This window comes from Epinephelus moara, chromosome 22, assembly GCF_006386435.1.
Source record: "Epinephelus moara isolate mb chromosome 22, YSFRI_EMoa_1.0, whole genome shotgun sequence".
Lineage (NCBI taxonomy): Eukaryota > Metazoa > Chordata > Actinopteri > Perciformes > Serranidae > Epinephelus > Epinephelus moara.
Window position 1 is genome coordinate 3680890 of NC_065527.1, and position 23920 is coordinate 3704809.

The following is a 23920-nucleotide window of genomic DNA, read 5'->3' on the forward strand; positions in this document are numbered from 1 at the left end:
TCTACATGAATGAACTAACGGTTAAGTTAATCACACATTCACTCCGCTCGGCGCTCTGCTGCTCCGTCTCCACAGACAGAGTGTCCAGAGTGCGCTCTGCCACTCTGAGAGTGCGCTGCTCTGGATAACCCAACGCTACATTCAGACAGCGCTCCCAATTTATGAACGGTCCAGTTTGCGTCAAAGTGCGCTCCCACACTCAGAATGAGTGTTTCTGAACGCACCACTCACATCATCTTCCTCCATTGTCTAAAACAAGCCAACACAACCATCCTCCTCTCCATCTGTGGCTTCTAGCTCCTCTACCTACAGCCCAGGGTTGTATCAGTGTCCACAGCTCGCAGTAAAAAACAACAAAACACAGGTGAATTACGCTCTTGGTTTGTTTGCCTCTTCCTCTGACTCCAGTCGTTTTTATACCTGAGACAACATGACATGTAGCAGGCCATTTAAGTGGCAAGCTTATGAGTCTAATGCTATTTATGGAATATAACTTTATTGCATCAGGTATTCAAAGCAACAGGGTGAGTATTAATACAAAATAATGTTTTATGGTGTACAGTAAAGCTATATGTTATATAATGTATTTTCTAAGTAACGAGGCCATGTTTGTGTGTATGTAGTCCGTGTAAGCCCAACAGATGTTACAGAAATATGATCTGATCGCATCGATTTGTCGTTTGGCAAGCAGAATACATCCCACCTCGAGAGAATTATTCACCCCTACAGTAACTACAAGTGGGAGGAGGGATTCATGAGCACTCGGACGTTCGACAGGCTGACCCTGTACATATCAGACACTTGAAAAAGTCGTTTAAAAGGATTCATTCGTTCATTTTCACCATCATTAATGGTATTGATCTTGACATCTGACTCTCAGCAAGAAAGCAAATAAGTGTATTTCCCAAAATGTCGAATTATTCAGTTAGCTGATCGGCGATCTCTTAGAGAAAATGGACAATGGAAAGTTGAACGCAGATCAAACTGAACATCACCTGACTTTAAGATTATTAATGAGATCATGGATACAAGTGGCCAAAATGAGTTTCTTCAGAAGGGTGTCTGGGCTCAGCCTTAGAGACAGGGTGAGGAGCTCGGACATCCAGACGGAGCTCGGAGTAGAGCCGCTGCTCCTTCACATTGAAGGGTCAGTTGAGGTGGTTCGGGCATCTGATCAGGATCCTCCTGGGCACCTCCTGTTAGAGGTGGTCTGGGCACGTCCCACTGGTAGGAGGCCCCGGGGCAGACCCAGAACACACTGGCCTAGGAACACCTTGGGTTCACCCAGGAAGAGCTGGAAATGGTTGCTGGGGAGAGGGACGTCTGGGGTGCTTTGCTCAGCCTGCTGCCCCTGCGACCTGACTTCAGATAAGCAGTTGAAAATGGATGGATGGATGGATGGATGGATAAATCCGGTCTACATTAAGAAATTCATCCATAGTGCTGTACTTATGTGACTGGTTTCCCTCTGGTATTATAAAGTTGGTTAGCTTTGATGCATGGAGCAGGAAAACCTGTCCCAATCAGTTGGAATTGCACCGGAAAGATCTTATGGTACAATAAGTTCCCTTTAAACCAAATGAACTCAAATGTTCTCAAGTGTTCCCCTTCATTATTTCCTCCCTTCAAAGCTTGATAAAACTCCTTTCCCAACTGGCACCCTGTACTTTCTGACTGCCTGCTCCTGTGCTTCATTGAAGTCATGCATGCTTTAAAAAGGGATACTGCTTTTCCATTTTATAGACATCTTCGCTGAATTAGGCCAGAACATTTCTGGAAAGATTCTGAATATGATTATAACCCAGAAGTATATTTCTGTGGGTTTCAACAAAGCTTGGCTGCATAATCTGCATGTGTAATGCATTGCTCACAAAAGGTGCTCCAGGACTCAGAGGTTAGGAACCTGGTATCTGTTGCTTGAAGCAGATTTTAAATCAGCTACTTATGTAAAAATCTCCATAAATATGTTGTAAATTGCAGCAAAGTTAAAGCAATACTTGAGCAGGATATTGCATTACTCTTTCTTCCGGGGAAATCTGTTCTTTTATTTCAGTACCAATGTTGCCTTTAAATACTCAAGGTCTGTGTTTATCCCTCAGCATCCAAGTGCTCTCCTTCCAAGAACGTGTCGTCAAGGCCTGCCTAGTGCATTTATAAAATCGCTGACTTTGTATGTTTTAGAGCACAGAGAGAGGTAGTAGCGAGGTATTAGAAAAATACTCTGTCTCTTCACTCCACGGAGACTTAAACTAAATTTACTATCCGCCGTGCCTGACTCAGAGCTGCTGCTGCCTCCTCTGAGAGCGGAGAGGAAGGGAAAGAAAGAGAAAAGAGGGGTGAAAGACAGGACCATCCTAATCCTTAACAAGGGAAGTTGGGATAAACTTTTTACCGTGAGTGCTTTTGTTTATGTGTGTGTGCGTACACGTAGGTGTGTTTGTTGCTCTGCCCTGTCTGGTTCCCCTGCAGTGCTGTGGCAGTATTAGTGAGACTGTCAGACCCAGACTGCATAGCTGTGACCTGGATAAACCAGCGCAGGAAGAGGCCTCACCTCTAGTTAGTCTCAGCAGGACAGAGTCTAGCAGTTAGGTGACAGAGAACAACTGCTGCCTGCTGCTGCTTCCCAGTCAGTGCGAGGATACAGTCGCTCAGCGTGACGGTGTTTATGGTCCACGCACAGACCAACAGGGTGCAGAGCCATGCACACTCACATACTCACACAGCATGTGTAATCTCCAAGAGATAAAAGAACTCATATGGGCATGTGAATACACACATACAGGACATACATATGTTTTTGTAGACATAATAAGCAGTAATGTCTTAGGTTGGTAACGAGTGACGATAACGTGATTAAGAAGAGGAAGAAAATATACTTCATTTATTCCTGAGGGGAAATTCATTTTTTTTTACTGTGCTGTCATACACACACAGGCCTGAAATACACACACACACGCACAAACAGGACTCATACATGAATTAAATGTAGAGATGTCAGAGTGAGGGGGTTGCCCACGGACAGGCACCCCGAGCAGTTGGGGGTGAAGTGTCTTGCTCAAGGGCATGTCACCAGTGCCCAGGAGGCAAACTGGCACCTCTACAGCTACCAGTCCAAACTCCATATTTGGTTCAAATGGGGACTTAAAGTGACGACCCTCCAGTTCCCAAGCCAAGTCCCTATAGAGTGAGCTACTACCCCAAAGTGCCGTGTACTAACACAATATATAATATCAGCCTGATTATAGTCCGACCAAGCCACCATCCACCAACGGTCGTCAGCTGTTGGCCTCGCCCGTGCAAGTGCAACTACCGCTAATTTCCAGGCTGTCTTAGGCTGCTGTCAGCCCTTGCAAGTGCAACTACCGCTAATTTCCAGGCTGTCTTAGGCTGCTGTCAGCCCTAGAGTGGTCTCCTTTGGTCTGAATCAGGGACTCATGTTGATCCAAAGTTGTATAATTGCTTAGAGTTGGTTCGTGTTCTCACGGCAGCATTTACAAGAGGACCAGATCAAATGCCTTGTGTGAGAAANATGTGTCATGTGACTGCAGTTGCTTCACATCCAGGTCGGAACACCTTCTCACCACAAACCAACCGCACCAGAGTTCCTTTGGAACCGGACTGAGACCACCTCTTCAAGAAGGTCTCGGCCCGGTTGTTTTGGTGCACACCTGAGTGTGATTGCTGTGTTCACACCTGCCCAAATGAACTGCACTGAGGGGGCAAACGGACTTGAGTTTGACTGGACCAAACCAAACAGGACAGGTGTGAAAGCAGCCTTACTCAAACACCGTGTCTTCTTAGCTGGCTAGCTAACTCAAAGCTAGATTCATGAGGAGTCCCCCCAATTCAGATTAGTGTTGGAGGGAGTATTAGCTCCGCTGTGAGTATGGCACATCTGGAGTGCTGCCAGTAGTCACTTACATTAAGCTAGCCCTAATTTTTGCTTCTTATGAGACATTACATTTGAGTGTCAGAGAAAAGTATCACAATTTTTTGAGAAAAAAAGAATAAAAAAATAAAAATACCAAACTTTAAAAACCCAAAATGCCATTTCACAGCACTTAAGCTACCTCTGTTCTGACAGTGTCTTGTTAATTCTCACAGACTTTAGACATGTGGATGAAAAGATACAGGCTCACCGTCTACTGGAGGTGTCCTCAGTGTTTTCCAGTCCAAGGACCCCTCAACTGAAAGAGGGACGGAGCAGGGACCCCCCCGACTACATATAGCCTACTGTACAAAACTGAGTTGCACATGAGTTAAATCTCTGAATGTTTTCAGGCCCCTGCCTGTAGCCAGGGTGTAAACATAGACAATACAGGTTGCACTGGGGCCTGCGAGGTGTGGGGGCCCAAAGAGAGAGTGGGTGGAGAATGGGAGCTTATGCGCTGGAAATATTTGATCAAAGAACTCTCATTAAATTCAGAATAGTGCCCTTTGCTATATAACCCTCGGAACAGGCAAACCCATCATCCATTTATTTTTATTTATTTTTTTGTGTTTGGTAAAAAAAGTCAGTAGCATCTATAAAAATGTGTTGATATGTTTATTCTACATAAATTATGAATAAACAATTAAAATTATAAATTAAATGAATAATTTCTTATTTTCTTTAGTATTTTTTATACAGATATGAAATGATTGCTCTAAAATGTGTGTTGATGTTGTCCAGTGTCATGCCTCTGTTTGATCATGTGATGAGATGATATGTGCATAATAGCGGCTGTCATAACCACATCATGCCACTGCCTGTAGCTGCCAATTAAGCAGCAGTTGTAGCATGGCTCAGTGCGTTAGCCTCACCCTCTGCACTTTAGCTGGGATTCCTGAGGTGGACGGTGTGTCAGAGTTTCTAGCTTGAAAAGTTACGAAACAATCCATGTGACTCACCAGAATGTCTGTACACATGACTTAATAATACAGCTACTGAGTCAAAATGTGGAAAGAAAAAGGTGCCGCAGTGATTTAGCGTTAGCTAGCTTACATGGTTCTACGGCAGTAGAAGGGTTTATGGGTAACAGTTTGCATATCATTAATGTTTGGTACTGTAAATTAAATATGTTTTATGAATAGGCTAATTTAATTTTGCAAATATTATGTTGGATTCATGTTAATATGTATTTTTGTGTACACTTTACAATAAGCTACACAAGATTAGAGTAGTTACTGAGGAACTAATGAGGAACAAATGAGGAACTAATGAGGAACAAATGAGGAACTAATGAGGAACAAATGAGGAACTAATGAGTAGTTACTGAGGAACTAAGCTACACAAAATTAGAGTAGTTAGTAATAGTAGAGTAACTACCCTAATTTTGTGTACCTTAGTTCCTCAGTAACTACTCATTAGTTCCTCATTAGTTCCTCATTAGTTCCTCAGTAACTACTCATTAGTTCCTCAGTAACTACTCATTTGTTCCTCATTCGTTCCTCAGTAACTACTCTAATTTTGTGTACCTTATTGTAAAGTGTTACCGATTTTTTTGTTAAAAAATTGTTCATATTGTACAAACTGAGCAGGAATGTTTGTCATTTCATGCTGCCGTCTTTTTCTGGGGTTTAAAAGCTGCCATCTTTTTTATGTGATGCTTCGCTCTGTGACTTGAATGTGATGGTAACACACACTGAGGCTAACGTTAAAATTAAATGTTGAGCATGGTCAGCAGTGTCTACACTGCCTCATTTCCAGGCCACATGTTATGACAGAGAGTGTGACGTGCAGCGTTTGGAGTTGTTTAAAAGTAATAAGTAGGCCTAATGTAATGTAACTAATTACTTTTCCTGTTAAGGAATTACTTTCTCAGTTTTAAATATTTAATATGATAATACCTTATAAATAATTGATTACATTTTTCCAGTAACTTGCCCAACACTGCCTGCAGACACTCACACGCCCACTCACACACAGCAGCACAGTATCTCTGAACAGCAGGGCGAACCAGACCACTGGGAGACACACAAAGAAGTCAAAGCACGGGGCAGCTAGCCTCCAGAAACCCTGCCTGCTGGAGAGCACTGAGACAAAAGCAAAAAAACAACCCAAAGCCATTTCCCCAGAACCACCACTGTTATTATCCCAGCGTCTTCACGGATATAGACGTCCATTTCTGCGGGGGAGGAACACGCAGGACGGATGGAAGGAGCCCCCCCCCTCCTCCCCAAAGCCTAAAAGGCCCGCCACGGTAAATCAGACGACTGCAGAGGCCACACTGCTTCCCGCATCACACACACACACACACACACACACACACACACACACCGACATGCACAGAAATAGACTGCCGGCAAACGCTTCCATGAATGCGAGCACACACAGTTCCTTTCTCACCTCTTACAGTAAAAGAGTGCCGGCTACGTCCCAGAGGGAAAATAATCAGCTTTCCGGCTTTTATCACCCCAACGGAGCTCATCCTTTTTACAGATAGACGAGATGGCTTAGATACACCCGCCATTTCTCACGTTGAGATAAAGGCACGTGCTTAGTTTAGTCTGTGGCATCACGATATGAATTTATCGACTCACTTGGCCAATTATTGTGCATGCGGATTAGAGCGCATTACCTCTCCTGCCTGGCTTTTCACCCTTTGCCATTTCTCCAACCTTCTCCTCGTATCATTATATCAACCCCTCTCACCTAGCAGCCCCCGTCCTCGCCATCACTCCTCTCTGCCTGGAAACAACCTCACCCCTTTCGTGTCTCCTTCCCCTCACTTTGTAATCCCGCCGTCTGACCCTACACCTCTCCCTGTCTTCTTCCATCTCTCCCTCCGTTCCGCGCGACCCTTGACGGCCCCCCTCTGTATCTTTTCCCTCTCTACCGCAATCCTCATCTCATTTTCCTAAATCTCTTCCCGTCCCTCCGTGTCTGTGTGCGTCCCCGCTGTGATCTGGGTGACATTTCAACAGTCACGCCTGTCAGGTTACACAGAGGGGGGCATTGCCCTCCCTGCACAACCATGCCATTAATATGTGATTGTAACGCTTGTACAAATGGGAGGAGGGGGGGGGGGGGAGGAGGAGGAGGGGAGTCTCATTAATGTACAGCCTTTTATTTGAGAATACAGCTTTGTGCGACTGGTGTGTGTTTCATTGAGTATGCAAGGGCAGGGGAAAAGACGAAGAGAGAGAAGCAGGAATGAAAGAGCATCTAATTACATGACAGACTTAGCCTCTGGATCTCTGTGATTGAATAGGGCACCCTTTCCTGATATTACTCCACAAAGCTTTCATAATATCCTCCCTGTATCTCTCATGCCCGTCACATTCTCCTCCACAGCTTGTGAATCCTTTGCAGCAGTGACTGTGTATGTGTGTGTGTGTGTGTGTTGAGCCACTTTGGCCCCACCAGGACTGCCAATTCTGGGACATGCTTCTCACTCTGGTCCCCAGCCTTCCCTGGGCTGTCTGCCTGGGTTATATTAGCCCCCAATATATTGACCCAGCGAATGAGATGAGGCTTGGGTTGTGTTTTTTTGCGCGAGTCCTCAGGGGGATAACTAGATGTTACTCGCCTGCTGCTGTTGCTGTGCAGCGGATCTTACTTTTTCGGCCACTGGATAACAAGGTTGACTCTCTGCTGGAGGAACTCTCAGCTTTCTGCTCCGTCTGGCTAAACAGACAGCGCCTCGGCTGTAGCAGACTCTGTGGGCGTTCGGCTGCACTCTGCTGCTTCTCTCCGGAGAGATTCTCCAGCGTGTCGGTAGATGGTCTGGTGGGTGTGCGTTCCAAAAAGGCCTCCACATACATATTCATGTGGCCCCTGAGGAGGTATAGATTGCAATTATTACAGAATTACAACCCGAGGGAAACAGGTACTTTGAAATGTTAAATATTTTCTTACATAAGTACATTATATATTCCAGAAGCAAACTTTTATTCCTTGACAGATGGATTATTTCCCCAGAAAATGGACTTATGTGCAAATAATTGACAGCTTCCCAGTTTGATCTTGTTTCTACCTGTCCCCTGGTGCGTAGCATCCAAACATCTGGTGCATTTGGAAATTGGGACGCCAAATGCTGAATCTATACTCTGGCACCTAACTGGGTCGATTCAGAGCACTTGCAGGAATTCTCAATTATATATTGAGAGCATTAAAGGGATAGTTTGGATTTTTTGAAGTCGGGTTGTGTGACGTACTTATCCATAGCCAGTGGATGTCAGTCGGCACGCCAACAGAGAAACAAGCAGGAGTCTGAGACAGAAGCTACTGCTGCCAACGGGGGCAGCAACAAAACGTATTTTAACCCTCATTGCACCAAACCCTTTCAGTCCAGTCCCTTTGGTGAGGATTAGAATATATGACCTTCACATAATCCGCTCCAAATGAATCTATATTTTTAAAGTCATTACTAAAAGTGTGTGTCATATAAAAACTAAAGTGATGGTCAAAGTTGTCACAGTGAAATTTAAGGTGTGCTGATGGATTCACGTCATCAACTCATGCATTGAGTAACATTACAAGTTAACGTTCCACCTTAAAAGTTGCCGGCAGTCGGCCCAGTGAATGAAGTTATTTTTTCTCAGACTCCAGCTGCTGTGAGAGGCAGCAAAACATCCTTTCATTTTATAGTTACAGTTTACTAATAAAACTCTCCACAGTATGAACAGTGGTTACATGAGCCTCAAAACCAGACACAACTCAGCCCTGAGCAGAGTGACCGTCCTCTACTGACCAATCAGACTGCAGTGTTCACAGCTCCACCTTTTAGCACCACATCTGTGTGCTAGGTACCCCAACAGAATTCAATTTCTCATCTATCACAGTTCCCATGGTCATGGAAAACCTGGAAGTCATAGAATTTCCCAATCACACTTTCCAGACTGGAAAAAGTCATGCAGTTAGTGAAGATCGTACGGCAGCTAGCTAAAATTATGTTTGAATCTGATATGTTTGAAAATGCCAGGTGTGTAAGGCAAGAATTCTATTATGATGTTTTTTATGGGTCCTTAAAGTCATGGAAAGGTTTTGAAATTTTGTCCTTAAAAATGTGCTGGGGAACTGATGTATCCTGTCATCAAAGCCACCTGACTTCATTGATGAAAGCAGCAGTTTTAGCACACTGAATGTGAGAACAGGTAGTTAGTTTGTGTTATTGTGGGCCTGTGGTGAATCCAAACTTACTCTCACAAAGTCACACAACAACACAAACTAACTGATGGAGGCAGCAGTAGACCAGCAGCTCCTGTGTTCAGTCATATTAAATCACTATTTTTCTCAATGGAGTCTGGCTTTGAAGAGAGCGATATCCTGGCTTAATTTACCAATCAAAAATCACTGTCAGATGGTTAAGTAAAGTGGTGAAAATACTCTCAATATAGCGTACACTTAAACTGATATTGACTTTTTTAGGTTGCTAAAACACGTATTGCTGCCAACCCCTCCAGAGCAGTAGACTGCTCAGCTTCCATGTCATACTCCTGCCTCCTCCAAACTGTGGGTGTGCTGACTGACATCTGCTGTATTGAATATACTGTCTATGGATATGTTCCCTGATACAACCCCACTTCAAAAATTCTCAACTGTCCCTTTAACTTCTCGTGGAATTCAGTGTGAGCAGGCAATCTTGGCCGTACAGCAACAAGCCAGCCGCTGCTACAAATAGTACAAGTATATCCAGAGCCTTTGCACACAGACATTTGACAGACGAGATTTTAACACTGTTTCATCTTCCATCCCCCATATCCGCTATTAGATCACATATCTCTCTGACATCTTTTGCTGTTTTTCTATGGAACTGGGGCACGTTCTTTTATAAACAGACTGGCAGATTGGATCTAAACCCAACAGGACCTCGCTGGGAAATGCAGCCGTGTGCGTTCATTGTGAAAAATATCAAGGTGACTGATCTGTCTCATGAACGTAGGTCATTTCTGCGGGAACCCGTTTGGAATTAATTTCAGCGCTGGAACTTGTCGTCACTCGTGGCTTGTCAGCCTCCGGTGTTATTTTTCATCCATCTTTAGTTCCTCTTCTTCGCAGCGAGACATGACATTTTCCAAACAGGTTTTAATAAAACATTTTGTATCTGCCACAGAAAGGGGGCCACTAAGCCTGGAAAACAGCTAACCTTGTTTTTGTGACAGGCGAGCAAAGCTTTGCAGAATATGACAGGGAAGATTGCATGAAGAGCCTCAGAGGAAAGCTCTTTATATTTACTCCTCCATACTGTTTTTTTTTTTTTTTTTGCTATTCGCAGATTTTGCTGTCTGCATATCTTGGCCTCTGCCACCTCTCTAGGCTTTTCTCTCATTTACCTCCATCACATTTTCTCATTTCTTCTCTCCATCTTCTCAGAGCCCTCTGGTGTGCTGTCAAAGTCACTCTGGCTGGTCTGAGATGAACACTGTATCCCTGATGTCTGTGCAGCAGTAACAACAAGACAAAACAAACAAACCAGCAAAGAGACATCCATTCACCCTGATCTTGATTTGGCAGTGAGCATCAGACTGATGGCCAATCAAAAGCAAATCACACACTCGGAGCGAGAAACAAATTAAAGCCCGCTCGTCCGTACATTCCTTTTCAAAGCAATACCTTTCCGGTGAATTTGTAATGCCTCTGTTCACGAAGAAAATCAAGTACAGAAAAGTGTTGGTGCCACAATAGATTTTCCTCTAAGAGGAGGAAAGATAAAACATTATTCAGAAATAGATTTTTATCACTGAAAGGGCAACACGATGTGATGGCTCTCTGCGACGAAATTTAGAGACTCCAGTGCAGGTATGTATTTTCTGGCTTTGTGTTAGTGTGTGGCTCAGAGGATGTTGTTTTATGGGCTTTGGCATCTGCAGCAGCACGGGATAAATCACTGCCAGTGATATCACGTCAATGATGATGAACGTCATGTTTTTTTCATTCCACTCTGTTTTCACAGAGTCAAATTTAGTCGACATGGTTTTAGTAGTAATTCAGCAGGTTTTATATGTGATGTAAAACATGTTTAGCTTCACTCCTTGTAACAAATTCTGTTGTCAGTGGACAGTCATCAACACTGTGGTGCACTTTTGTGTAACGCTCTTAAACATTCGAGGATCATATTTTACTGGAAATGATTTTTAAGTTTAGACGAATGGTCCATTAAACGATTTTACAACTGCCACTCTGGTAGAACTTCAGCAATGGTTTGTGGTCAAGGGAGCTCAGATTGATCGGCCACCAATCGTTATCAGCCAATATCCGTTTTACATAGTTTTATTGGTAGTCTCTAAAGGCCGATCAGAAGGTCCTGTTTAATGCAAAACCATTTCTCTACATGCTGCTAAAATGGGCAACGGGATTTGAAGCCAATTTGACACAGATAAATTACAACTTTCGGGTCTGTCACGTGATGCCACTGGGGCCCAAATGCCTTTTTCTCATAGACTTACATTGTGAAAGAGACGTCTGTAAATAAGTGGATTTTTTTTTGAAGACACTGTGGTCCAGTGGTTAGCACTGTCACCTCACAGCAAGAGGGTTCCTGGTTCGAACCAGAGCAGCAAGATTGATTCATTTTATCCTTATTCAAGTTAGCGGAGGGCTAAACCAGAAGTTAGCCTCTTGGCCAGTCTCTAGTGCACTTGGTTTGCATTTAGTCCTTCTGCAGAAGATCTGGGTAATTTGATACCCAGGACGTTGAACTTTTTTGGCTTCATGCGCCAACTTTCATAGAAATGAATGGGCTCCTGCCTTCAACACTGTATCCAGTTGTCTTTAAACATCCACAATTCTGACACACTGTACTCACACTGAACACTGTTACATTCATGGTTTACTGCTGACCTGACACCCAGCTCTGCCTTCGTGGATTTAGTCCTTCTTAGGCAAGCTCAGGGGTTTAATGTTGCTGTAGCCCACAGGAACTATATGTGTCACAAATTGACCTGTGATTATATGATACCACAGTCAACAAAGCCATTTCCATGTTTACCATGCATAGAGCTCCTGGCGTTCACGCTTACTTTCTAAAAGGACCCTTACACATTTCAGATCTCTACTAGTCTCGCCACCAGACAATCAGAGATCTCCACCTTCTGATAGTCTGGGGACACTCCTTTCTAAAGTGTGTTTAACACGCCGGAGAAAACAGCGGGCAACAAAGCAACGCCTCTTGCATTTTTTAAAAGGACACGCCCTCCCGGAAATGTGCGCTCCCCCTTTTCTCGTCCGCAAGGAAACAAACACACAGAGAGCTTGAAAATGGATGCCGAGAGATTTAACTCCGTTTTATCAAACGTGTGCTCAGTCCACAAGATTGTGGAAATGAAGGACTTACAGCGACTTTGTTTAAAACTTTTAACGCAGTCGGACTATGTTTACGAGCACAAGAGTTCAGCGAGCCACCGAAGGACCGCCCTGCGGATTTACTATTGGTTCTGCAACGTAGGGAGTTTTTTTAAACTCTGAAATTGTATCCGCCCATCTAAACACAAAATCAGGGAGAAAGTCATCAGTCTTTAGTTAAGCAAAGCGTCTAAAGACTGACTTGTGAGTCTAGATCTCTACATACTACACTGTGCTCCTTAGAAATGTGAAATCTCATGTTTTTGAAGGTCTTAATTCTCTAGCATTTTGAATACAACTTGTGTCTGTAAATTGAATGTTAATGTGAATTTATGTGTTTGTACATGTTGAGACTGTAAATGTTTTTCTTGTGCACAACATTGAATGTTTCATAATTTACGTCATCCTGGTTAACAGCTCGTGTGAAAGAGTTTAGAGTAAATGGATGAATGTGGATCATTTGTACTCAGTGCAGGAATAAAATCAGCCTGATGCACACGCCTGGTCTATGACATGTTTTTTTTTTCATGATTAAAATGCCAACGGATGTGCAACAATCTGGACGATCTCGTGTCAGTTGTCATTTCAACTAGACGGAAAGGTCAGGATGCAAACTGCTATCAAGCTTCCTCTGATCCAAACCACAGATCAGACGAGAGGCAACTTGCACTTTAAAAGCACTGCTCAAACTTTTCTCTACATTCCCACGCTTATTGATTTGGACAGGGATGGAAGAACACAGAGGCAAATGTAGACGGAAGGTTATCAAGTGATTCATAAGGTCTTTATCTATACAAAAGTGTATGTGTTTCTATGTAAAGTTGCTCATTCACATACCTAAGATGACAGTGGGAGATTTTATTTCAGCAAACAACCAACTTGACTGGGACATTACAGCCGTGGCTCTGACAGAGCGGCTGGATCAGATACGGTCACATTTGGAACGAATGAGAGAAATGTCAAGTCTGGATCCAGAATAGCAATGAGACTGCGAGTGTAGGCTATCTTATCCCACATGAACCCAAAAGGACACAGGCAAAGATCATGTAGGATAACTAAGTGTGTCGGAAAAAACGATTTCTATCTTAACCCCCCGGCTACTTTACATCCCTGCAGCTCAAGGTGGGAAACGCAACTCCTTGTTTAAGGGATAACACATAATTCAAGCTAGGGGATTACATTTCCCCTGGAGAATTTACCAGCTGAGTGCTTCACCTCCTGTGCCACCCACATGCACTTCCACAAAAGAGACGTTAGCATATTACTTAGGTTTAAAAGCGGATCTAGGGAAACAGCAACAGGCTCGCACGGTGTGTAATAGTTGGCCAAACTGCTTGTTCACAAGTGTACTTGAGTGGTTTGAGTAAAGCCCTTGAGTGGTGAATAGGTATAGGAGGAAAGGTGAGGCTCTTCAGCTCATAGGAGGGACTGAAGTGTGCGGCGAGCGATCACCGATGAAATACATCACTGCTGCAGACGGCCCGGCGCAGATCAAAGCGGCGCGGCTGCTGGGAGGTTTCAAAGAGCAGCCGTCATCTCATTATATCCACAGCTTTCATGTGAAATGTTGATGAAACAGACTGTCTTACCCCTGCCTCTCCATCATTCACTGGATACATGACAATTACATTAATTTAGCTTGTGAACTTCATTTTGGGTATTCAAAAAACGTCCTCACCGTCACAAATGGCATTACTAGGGCCGATCACTGGCTCCAGCAGCAACACTCTGGTGGACTCTATGATTTGACAACACTCCCATAATAATCCTGTTTATATGACTAATATATTCTTTGACCTTAGAGAGAAAGTAATATGCAATTATGGAAGATAGTTGGAGTCACGACACATTCTTTCCGGGAATATCAAAATAAGCGTATACAAATCAATACACATGCATGTACAGATTTTAATGTATTCAGCTCTGAAACCTCTGTGCTGTCAAATAACAGAACATCAATGACACTAAATAATGCATTATAAAACAACAGTCCAACATTAGTTTTTATCAATAAACAGACATTTGCATCATTTTTCTGTGTGGTTCCACTTTAAAATATCATATAACATATGAAATATACCCCAGTTAGAAATTAGCTTTCCTGGGGCGTCGGTGGCTTAGTGGTAGAGCAGGCGCCCCATGGGGCGTCGGTGGCTTAGTGGTAGAGCAGGCGCCCCATGTACAAGGCTGTTGCCGCAGCGGCCCGGTTTCAACTCCAGCCTGTGGCCCTTTGCTGCATGTCACTCCCTCTCTCTCTCTCCCCCTTTCACGCTTGTCTGTCCTGTCAAATAAAGGCTAAAAATGCCCAGAAAAAATCTTTAAAAAAAGAAATTAGCTTTCCTCTAAATGCAGCAGTATTCTGTAACAACTTGTAAATGTACGTTCTTGCTGCAACATTTTTACGTAAAAATGTTAGTTTTGCAGGTCCTTGGGTGATGATACAGAGTTTTGGAGAAATCATAACTTTCTTCAGTCACTTTCTGGCTCTAATAGACCCTCCAGGTTATGGAGGAGCTGCCTCTCCCCCACAGGGCTGTAGGCTACACAGGAGTGTTAAAATGTGTTTGTCTTGTTGTGTTATTAGGAGCCAGAATAGAAGGAGTCATGGCTCAAAACCAGCCGCCACTGCCCGTCAACAAAAGAATAGAAGGAGTCATGGCTCAAAACCAGCCGCCACTGCCCGTCAACAAAAACAAAGACAACTATTGTTAAATGTGATAAGACCAAAGGACTGGACGGAGGCCATCATCAAAAATGCTCACATGTGCAGCGCTCCAGAGTGCGCTCTGCTGCTCCGTCTCCACAGACAGAGTGTCCAGAGTGCGCTCTGCCACTCTGAGAGTGCGCTGCTGCTGGATAACCCAACGCTACATTCAGACAGCGCTCTCAATTTATGAATGCTCCAGTTTGTGTCAGAGTGCGCTCCCACACTCACAATGAGTGTTTCTGAACGCACCAATCACATCATCTTCCTCCACTGTCTAAAAGAAGACAACAGAACTTGCTAGCTAGCACTAGCTAATGTCTGTGGAGAGTAGTTTTGCCTCCAGCTAAGCCCCGCCCACCAAAAAACATCATAATGTTTACTAACAGTAAAAGGATCTATACAGTCCCGGCCACATTGATACTGCAAAACCATCTAGACAAAGCATGAGAGTGCACAGTAGGTCTTGCAACTTGTATCAGAGTCCAGCACGGGGTCAGGTATATGTCGGGTAATACACAAAAAAGGTGGCATTTTGTCTTAATTTTCTAGCTGAAAAAAAAGAAGAAAGAAGAACATGGGTCATATCATGGGTGTTGTATGATAAATATTTAAAAATAAAGTGAGAAAAATATTGATTTAATATAATGTTTTAATGCTTTAATCCTCTGGCTGCTGACTTTGTGTGTTGGCTCTGTCTTCTGCTCCAGCTGGAATATAAGAGCAGCTTCAATCAGGTGTGTTACCAAGGAGATGTGCTGCTCAATATCATGAGAATAAGCCATAAATATTCATTTCAATTGTATTTCCTAAATTACCTCCTTTTAAAAATATATCATCTTAATGTCACATGTAGGAAACGTCCCAGAATGATCACATGAAACGTGCCGATGAACTGAATGATTCAAACAGCGCATGGCTATTTTGGGTTGGGCTGTGGGTTGGGTCGGGTTGTGGAACTAATTGGCCATATATGCACGTTGCAGGTCTGGTTACTCTTCCAAATCTGACCATGTACACACCACAGACTGTGTAAAAGAAGTGGACGTAGCCTCTGGGTTTGAAAACCGGAGCAACGCAGAAGTGCCTTCAACCTGCATTCAGTGGGTGAATACACTGGTTACTAAAAGAAGTCCAATCGTATAGAGGTCTATGAGAAATTTACCCTCCTTCTCACTTGATAATTACCATATCCATATTTTAACATGGGAGTCTGTGGGGAGTGACTCCCTTCTGGAGCCAGCCTCAAGTGGCCATTAGAGGAACTGCAGTTTTTGGCACTTCCATGTTGGCTAATGACTTCATGATCTCAGTTGTTACTTTCAGGTCTTCTTTAATACAACATGAAGTTCATTTTGTAGATTATGGTCTCATTAGGACTAAAAGACAAAAGAGCAGGGTATGCTTCAGGGCGTCGTTACCTTGAGAGTCTCTACCACAACAACCTGTTGGTCAGGATAGAGGTGCAGCAATGTGTATCCTTCCGAGCTCCATCCTCTCATCCAAATATGGCCACTCCATCCATCCATCCATCCATCCATCCATCCATCCATCCATCCATCCATCCATCCAATATTCATCCGCTTATTTTCCACCCCAAATCTCCCTCTCCCCAGCAATGCTTTCCAGCTCCTCCTGGAGGACCCCAGGGCGTTCCCAGGCCAGATGAGATATATAATCCTTCCAGCATATTCTGGGTCTCCCCCAGGGCCTCCTACCAGTGGGACGTGCCTGAAACACCTCTAACGGGTGGATCCTGATCAGATGCCCGAACCACCTTAACCGACGCAAAGGAGCAGCGGCTCTACTCCGAGCTCCCTCCGACTGTCTGTGCGCCTCACCCTATCTTTAAGGCTGAGCCTGAGTCACTCTTGGCTCCAAAATCCAAGATGGTACCAACATGACAAACTTGAGGCTTCACAGCAGAAGTCCAAAAACCAATTGGTGACATCACAGTAGCTATGTCCACTTCTTCTTTATCGTCTGTCGTACAGACACTGTACTTGCCTTCAAACGTCACATACTGTACCACAGTGAAACACAAACAAGCACCAGTTGACTGTCCAAGAAACGTCACTTGAGTGCTATCACAAGTGATTCAACTTCATAATTACATTTTCAGTGCGCACATGAACATCGCTACCGGTTCTGAAGCCGGTCTCTCCAGGATAACAAGAAAAAAAAAACATGTTGACATTCAAGGCAAAGGATTTATTGTTGTCTCTTCACTTTCAAAACAGGTGTTTTGTTGTTGTAATGTTTACTGACTGACACAGGAGAAATGGAGAAAGAATAACAGGGAATATCGGAGGTTTGGCCTCTTATTTACAAGCGCAGAAAATCCATTCTTGCATAGCTAGGTGGAAAGGTGAGAGAAAGCCTTCGCAGGCTGGTGTTGATGGAGAGAAAATGTGTGAAAGACAAAGACAAAGCCAGACTGCAAAAAAACTATTCAGCTAAAAGCCTCTACATGTAGACTATTTATCTCAATATGCCACTCTCAGAGGAATGTTTCCTAGCATAGTTGGCTGCAGAGAAATGAGATGAAATCATCTCCAAGAAGTGTGCTGGGCTGGCTCGCAGCACAAACATAGAGTCTGAAGCAGGTTCAGGGTCTACTTTCAAATGTGTTTGTCTTCCTCAGCCAGAGAGAAACACAAGCTACAGTTAAAGCTGATATATCACTGACACAATCGGATCACTAACCAAGTTGTCAAATACAGATCAACTCTAAAATATTACTCTGCTGCAGATAGACAGAATATTTGCTCATTAGCCAAAATGTTTTGTCACCATTCCCAAATAGGGAAAACTGATGTAACAGTATCATCAAGAAAAAGCCTCAGTCATTAAGTGTCAGACTTTAGTTATTAGTCACAGCAGTGACGTCATGGAGTCTCAGCTCACCTCGCAACCTCACCAGGACGACAAGATCCCAGGAAAATATTGTCCCCGGCCAAGAATTAAGCTGTGTCCGAAATCCCTCAGTGCCGCCCGAACGTATAGTGGGAATTAGAGAAGAGCAGAGCACAACCTAATGCTTGGTTCACACTACACAACATCAGCCAGATTATAACCCGACGCAGCGTCGTATGGTGTCGGCTCGGATCGTGAACGACAAGTGTTGTACGTGACAATCATTGTGTATGGGACGCCTCACGACATTCCAACAGAAAGTCTAGCATGTTTGATTTTCTTTTTGTCGTTCACGACTTCTCCCGTCACAGCCGTCACTTTGACCAATAGGAACACAGAGCGATCTGCTGCCATGGAAACTGTACGACAACAACAACCCGGCCTTTTAGATATTTCCTGTAGAGACGTTAGCACACAGAGTAAAAAGGAAACAGCAGAGGCACTTTGTCAACCCGCTGAGTACTGCCATTAGCATCAAGCAAGCAAAGAATGTTCTTTCTTCATAATGGAGGATATAAAGGAATAAAACTCACAGATAGTGTCTGGGCCTTTACTCAGCACAGCTGCAGAGGCTACCAGCTGCATTTCAAACACACTACATTAGAGACAGGCGTTTGTTTCTCTTTCTATTTTTATGTTTTATCCGCTCCTGTTTGCCTTCATAAAGTTAATGCATCGCGCTGTTATTTCAAAGTCAACACTTCCTGTATCTGTTTCAAATTAAAAGCCCCTTATAACTCCTAAAAAGGCTTTTATTGTGAAACATTTGCAGGAAATTCCTGTGGAGGATTCAGTGACTTACATAGTTTACGTACAGTACTTCACATGTAGCTCCGCCCATCTGGTGGCGCTTTTTACATCACTACAGTAACATTTCGGCTGGGACTGAAATAATAAAAGTAATAATAATAAAAACAGGACAAGAATAACCGGATGACATCACACATGTTGTGAAAGACAACCAGGGATGATTGGTGTGGTCCATCGTATGGTCTGTCATGTGTGTCGGCCAAGTCACTGTAAGATTTTGACTCCACAATCACCTAATCTGACAGTGACTGTCAGAACGGGCAAAAATGTTGTGTAGTGTGAACCCAGACTGACATATTTTAGTTTTTATTCTAACAACATGCACATCTCTGCTACACATGAACAGTTGTTGTTGTCTAGAATTTACCTTTCTTCTACAATCACACTGAGAAGTGGTGAAAGTGAAATGTTACAACGAACCCCATGGGTGGGGTTAAATGTAACAGACAGAGGGTGTAGCTGTAACACTTGCTGGAAAAGTCTGTTTAACACAATTAATATACTGTATGTTGATACTGTTTATGTTTATTTGAGCGAAACATTCAGGCCCAAGTGCCATTTTTATGGTTATTATATGAAAAAAAAAATCTAAACGGTGTCTTGTGAATCATTTACTTCCTTGAAAATCACATCCATTTGATATTTTTGCAGTCATATCTCTGTGATATTAAAGATGTCCCCAACTTTTCACTGTTTTCTTTTGTGCTCACACTGTGAACATTGATCAATTTCCTTGCGTCTCTGTTCTTGCTGTGTTCTTGCTGTTTTTTCTCCCGGAGCAGCTAACGACCGACCCTTTCCCCGAGGCTGAATTGCTAACACAGGCAATTTCTGGCAAGGTGTCAGCCCAAGAGGGGGTGGGATCAATTGGGGCCAGACAACCCAGGCCACCTCTGCGGGGCCCCCGGCTAATTTGGCCCCACCACTAAAGACACCCAGCAGCCTCTGCTCCTCACCCTTGACCTCTCCCTGACCCTGTTAGTGTGGTGACAGTTAGCAGCAATTTCCTTCACCTTACCTACCTGGACTGCCTTTTCTTCTCCTCTGTTATTCTTGGTTCAGTCTGTTGCCAGTCAGATTGTGACCTCAGGACTTCATTCTGAATAAAGTAGAAGAAGAAAATGTCAGTGAAATGATGACAGAAATAACTGAGGGGGCACTGACAGTATTTCAATGAAAAGTAATCAGTTACTGGGACATAAGAGTCAAATGGAGAACACATGCCAGTACAATGCCTAAAGATGGACAACAGCACCACAAGAGTGAAGCCAAAACATCTCAATCACCCCCTAGAGGTTTGCTGCTCATGTTAGCTGATAGGACATGGGACAATCTAAGGGCCCGTCCCAATACCCCCCCTTAGCCCCACCACTTGGCCCTACCCCTACATTTGCACGTTCCTGCGAGGGGTAGGGGTGTCCCAATTCCTTTTTGCGTGTAGGAGTAGGGGGCATAACGAGGGGTAGTGGGTATGAAACTAGCCCTTCGGAGCGAGGGATTTCAGATGCTGACTTGCCAGTGAGGGATAGACGTCGCCATGGCTACCACCGAGCAAGAGACGGGGAAAAAGTTCATACATAGCTAACGTTACCGTTGTCAGGTTGCTTGTTAGCCATTCTCAGAACCCATCGGCTGTATTTGGCGTCTGACTTCCGGCAGACGGCGATACAGCCTCTGGGGGCAGACCCCCGATTTTTTGGTTTGATTTGGGCGGAGGAGGCGAATTTCCGAATCCGACATCTGTTTATATATAAGTAAATATGCTGAACCATTGCGATGGATTCAGAGTTTGCAGTGACACCAATTATGTTCCGCCTCGTTAGTTCACCGCACGGACTGTTTAACCTGGCAACAACTGCAGTCGGCTCAAACATTTTTGGTCAATATCACGCGGACTACAAACAGCCTACAGCCGGAAACCAGGGCTCTTCTGCTCTTCTTCCGGAGGCAAGATCTCCAGGGTTTGCCTACAGACTCTACATTCACTCAATGTAGAGTCTGTATATAGAGACTACTTGTTAGCTAGCTAGCTAGCTTGCACTATCTGGCATCTGTCTTCTGTCCTGTTCTGCAAAACTTCTCACATTACGATAACACGCCAGCAAGTATAACTATGCTGCCTCATAATGTTAGCTGTTAGCTAGCTAGCAGAAGTCCCCTGTCGTCAGTCGTTTTATCAAACAAAGCATGATGAATACAGCAAACGCAATCGGTAGGATGAATGAGACTTCATTGTAGATGCTGCCACTATTTGTTAATGTTATTACTTTAAGTCATCTGGTGAAAATTTTAATACAAGCCCTACATTCTACTGTAGCCTTTAAAATGTCTTTTTTACCAAATTGTGTGGCTGCACTTTAACCTGTGTCTTGATCTGAGTCCACACTGGATAATAATAATAATAAAAAAGTTTTATGGCATTCATTCTACTATTATTTATCTATTTCACATCATTTATTTTACATAGAGTTTTAGGAGTTGAGACGTACAACAATTCATATCCCATCCATTTTTATTTTACGTGCTGGTATCGGGGATGGTATTGGAACTGAAAAAGCTGGATTGGTGCATCTCTGATTGGGACTAGGCTTTTAATAGAAGTTGGTAAATTGGATCATATTGACAGGAAGTAAAAAAACATCTTACATGTGTACTGAATTGTGAGTGAAAGCATTCTGATTTTACAGTGTACCAACTGTACTGAGGCTAGCTGTTATAGACACAAAGTTAATGGATCCATTGTGCAGTCTAGTAGCCTAACACGTCCACCGTACCCACTGAAGGCTAGCGACTAACGTACGCCCTGACTGTGTGTGTTGAGACATTGAGGCTAAACCCAAGAACTCCTCTTGAACTATTTCTTTCAGTGTCTTTGTTTATCCTGTAGTTTCAGGATGAGCGTACAGTTTTTGCTAAAGTAACATTTTCAACACTCTCACAAACCTTTCCTGAAGAATCTAGACTGAACTCATGTCTGTTGCTTTCCATAGACTTTTCATACAATTTAACTCAGTTCATTGAGTTCAGCTTCAACTCATTTAGCGTGCTATCTGCCCCTCGGGTCAACAGTGAAGCTACAAAACATCAAATTCTGTATACTAATAAAACAGGCTACCTACAGTGAGTCTTCTTTGTCTGCTATATGAATCCAAGGCCGTTTTCCTGGCAATTTTACATCAGCCGTCCACATTTCCTCGTCTTTCTCATCACCAGTCATCCGCCTGCACGACCTCCAGCCAGGCCTGACCTTGTGAAAGAAATTACAGAAAAGCACCGTTGAGTGTTGATGAAAAGAGAGCATATATTTGAAGACAGCGTATTAATGATGTGACAGGCACTAATTCAAACTGAAATTCTCACAAATACACACACACACGCAGACACTGTCGCATGCACGCACACACACAGCGAGGCTCCTGGGAACGATGGATCTTGATTAAGTGTGGGGAAGGAGGGAGCGGGGGAAGAGGAAGACGACACGTCAGAGTCGTTTAACGTAAAGTTATGACACTTTTATGAGGCCTGCTTTGAAAATTGGCAAATACAGGACACAAACACACACACACACATACACACACACACACACACACACAAACAGAGGCAGGTATGTCTGGCTCGACAACAAATTCCTTTACACAGCACATAACAGGCTACAAATCAAGCATACTGATAGGCGCTAAGCCATCTTTTCCTGTACAGTTGTGTCAGCTGGAACCGATCTCTCTCCTGTCTCACACTCAATTTCAGAGTCTCTCTTGATGGAATGACCTTGGACCGAGGACTCCTCTATTTTTTAAGCTTCATTTTGGCAACTGTCAGCATGTGTGTGTAGGTGTCTGTGTGAGCGTAGGAGCGCCCACGTGTGCTAGCCTGTCGTGATTCTTGGGGGGAAAAAAAATTCCTTTGTGCTTTGCTTTTTGTGCACATAGTTGGAGGCTCCCACACTTTTGTCCTGCGACGCATTTGGAGTCTGTCAATCAATAGCCTCCAATTACGAATATAATACACTCAATTGACTCGACGGGCGGGCGGCTAGATTGCAGCGTGGAAAGCTATTAAAGGGGAGCGCCGTGGCGTGCAGAGAGGCGAGCCCTGAGAGTTGTGTGTGCACATGGGGAGGGGCGAAGGGGGCAGACGGGGCTGAATGGAGGACGCTGTCAGGAACTAATAGCTTTGGGATGTAGTGCTGGGCTGTGTGTGTACAGCAATCTCGCTCTGTCTTAAGGAGGATGCGAGATGGGGAGGCGAGGGGGGTGTAACTGATGAGACAGAGAGGGTTTCTGCATGTGGGATAGCTTGGGGATTGAAGGGGGGGGTCTGCATGCATTTGTGGTTGAGAGTGTATGCATTTGACAATGTAACAGCAATCCTGCGCCACGCCAGCCACCCAAACCAGCTCCACCACCCGCAGCACACTGCTACGTGATAAAGTGACTTCTCGGAGATTGAGAGCCACCTCTGCTGTGATACACCTCTGTCAGGAGAAGACAGGCATAAAAAAAGAAAAAGAGGGACTGAGGCAAGATAGCGCTAGACTGAGAATGGCAACGAGAGGGGGGGGGGTGGGTGGAGGATAAAGAGGACTCCGGAGATAACTAAAGCATTTGAGAGACAGGTGCAATATAGAAGAAGAACAAGAGACCACAGGGTGGGAGGAAGCAACACGGGGGGGGACGTTGAAATGAAGGAGGAGATCTTAGGAAATGACAAAGAAGGAAAGGCAGCGATAGGGTATTGGACAGCTATTTATTCTCATAAATATGACGGCAATCTTCTGGCGAGGCCTCGGAATTCTCTAAAAGGAGAAGCAGAGAGACAAGCAGCAATAAAGAGACAGACAAGGACAGAGACGAAGAGTTGGCTTTTATGAATCGCTGCATTCTGCTCATGTTTATTATCACAGGCTCCCACATTGTTAGAGCACCGAGGTGTACGCAGAGACGGAGCTCCATCTCCACAAAGTATCTGCTATTGACAACGTTCTTTAGACTGATGCAGACACTGTGGTCCCACCGCTGTTGTCAAAGCGCACTGAGGGACTGTTCATTATTTATCAAAGGAGGGAGGTGGCTCGTTTCCACCGAACAGTTCAGTTCGCTTTGTTTCTGTCTCCACAGTGAAAAGTTGTGGATGGTCCCAACAGAAGCGTTCCTTAGCGTCCCCATGTTTGGTCCCCCCTCTGTTGGGGTACCTAGCACACAGATCTGGTACTAAAAGGTGGAGCT

General features: G+C 44.1%; 1 long non-coding RNA gene across 1 annotated transcript in view; it reads right to left on the reverse strand.

Annotated features, from left to right (window-relative positions):
* The window catches only part of LOC126384511 (uncharacterized), a 490327-nt gene that overhangs the window by 208641 nt on the left and 257766 nt on the right, over window positions 1–23920 (reverse strand). The window contains exon 2 of the long non-coding RNA XR_007569295.1: window positions 8306–8704. This is a non-coding gene — a long non-coding RNA (uncharacterized LOC126384511). The remainder of the gene's footprint in view (window positions 1–8305; window positions 8705–23920) is intronic.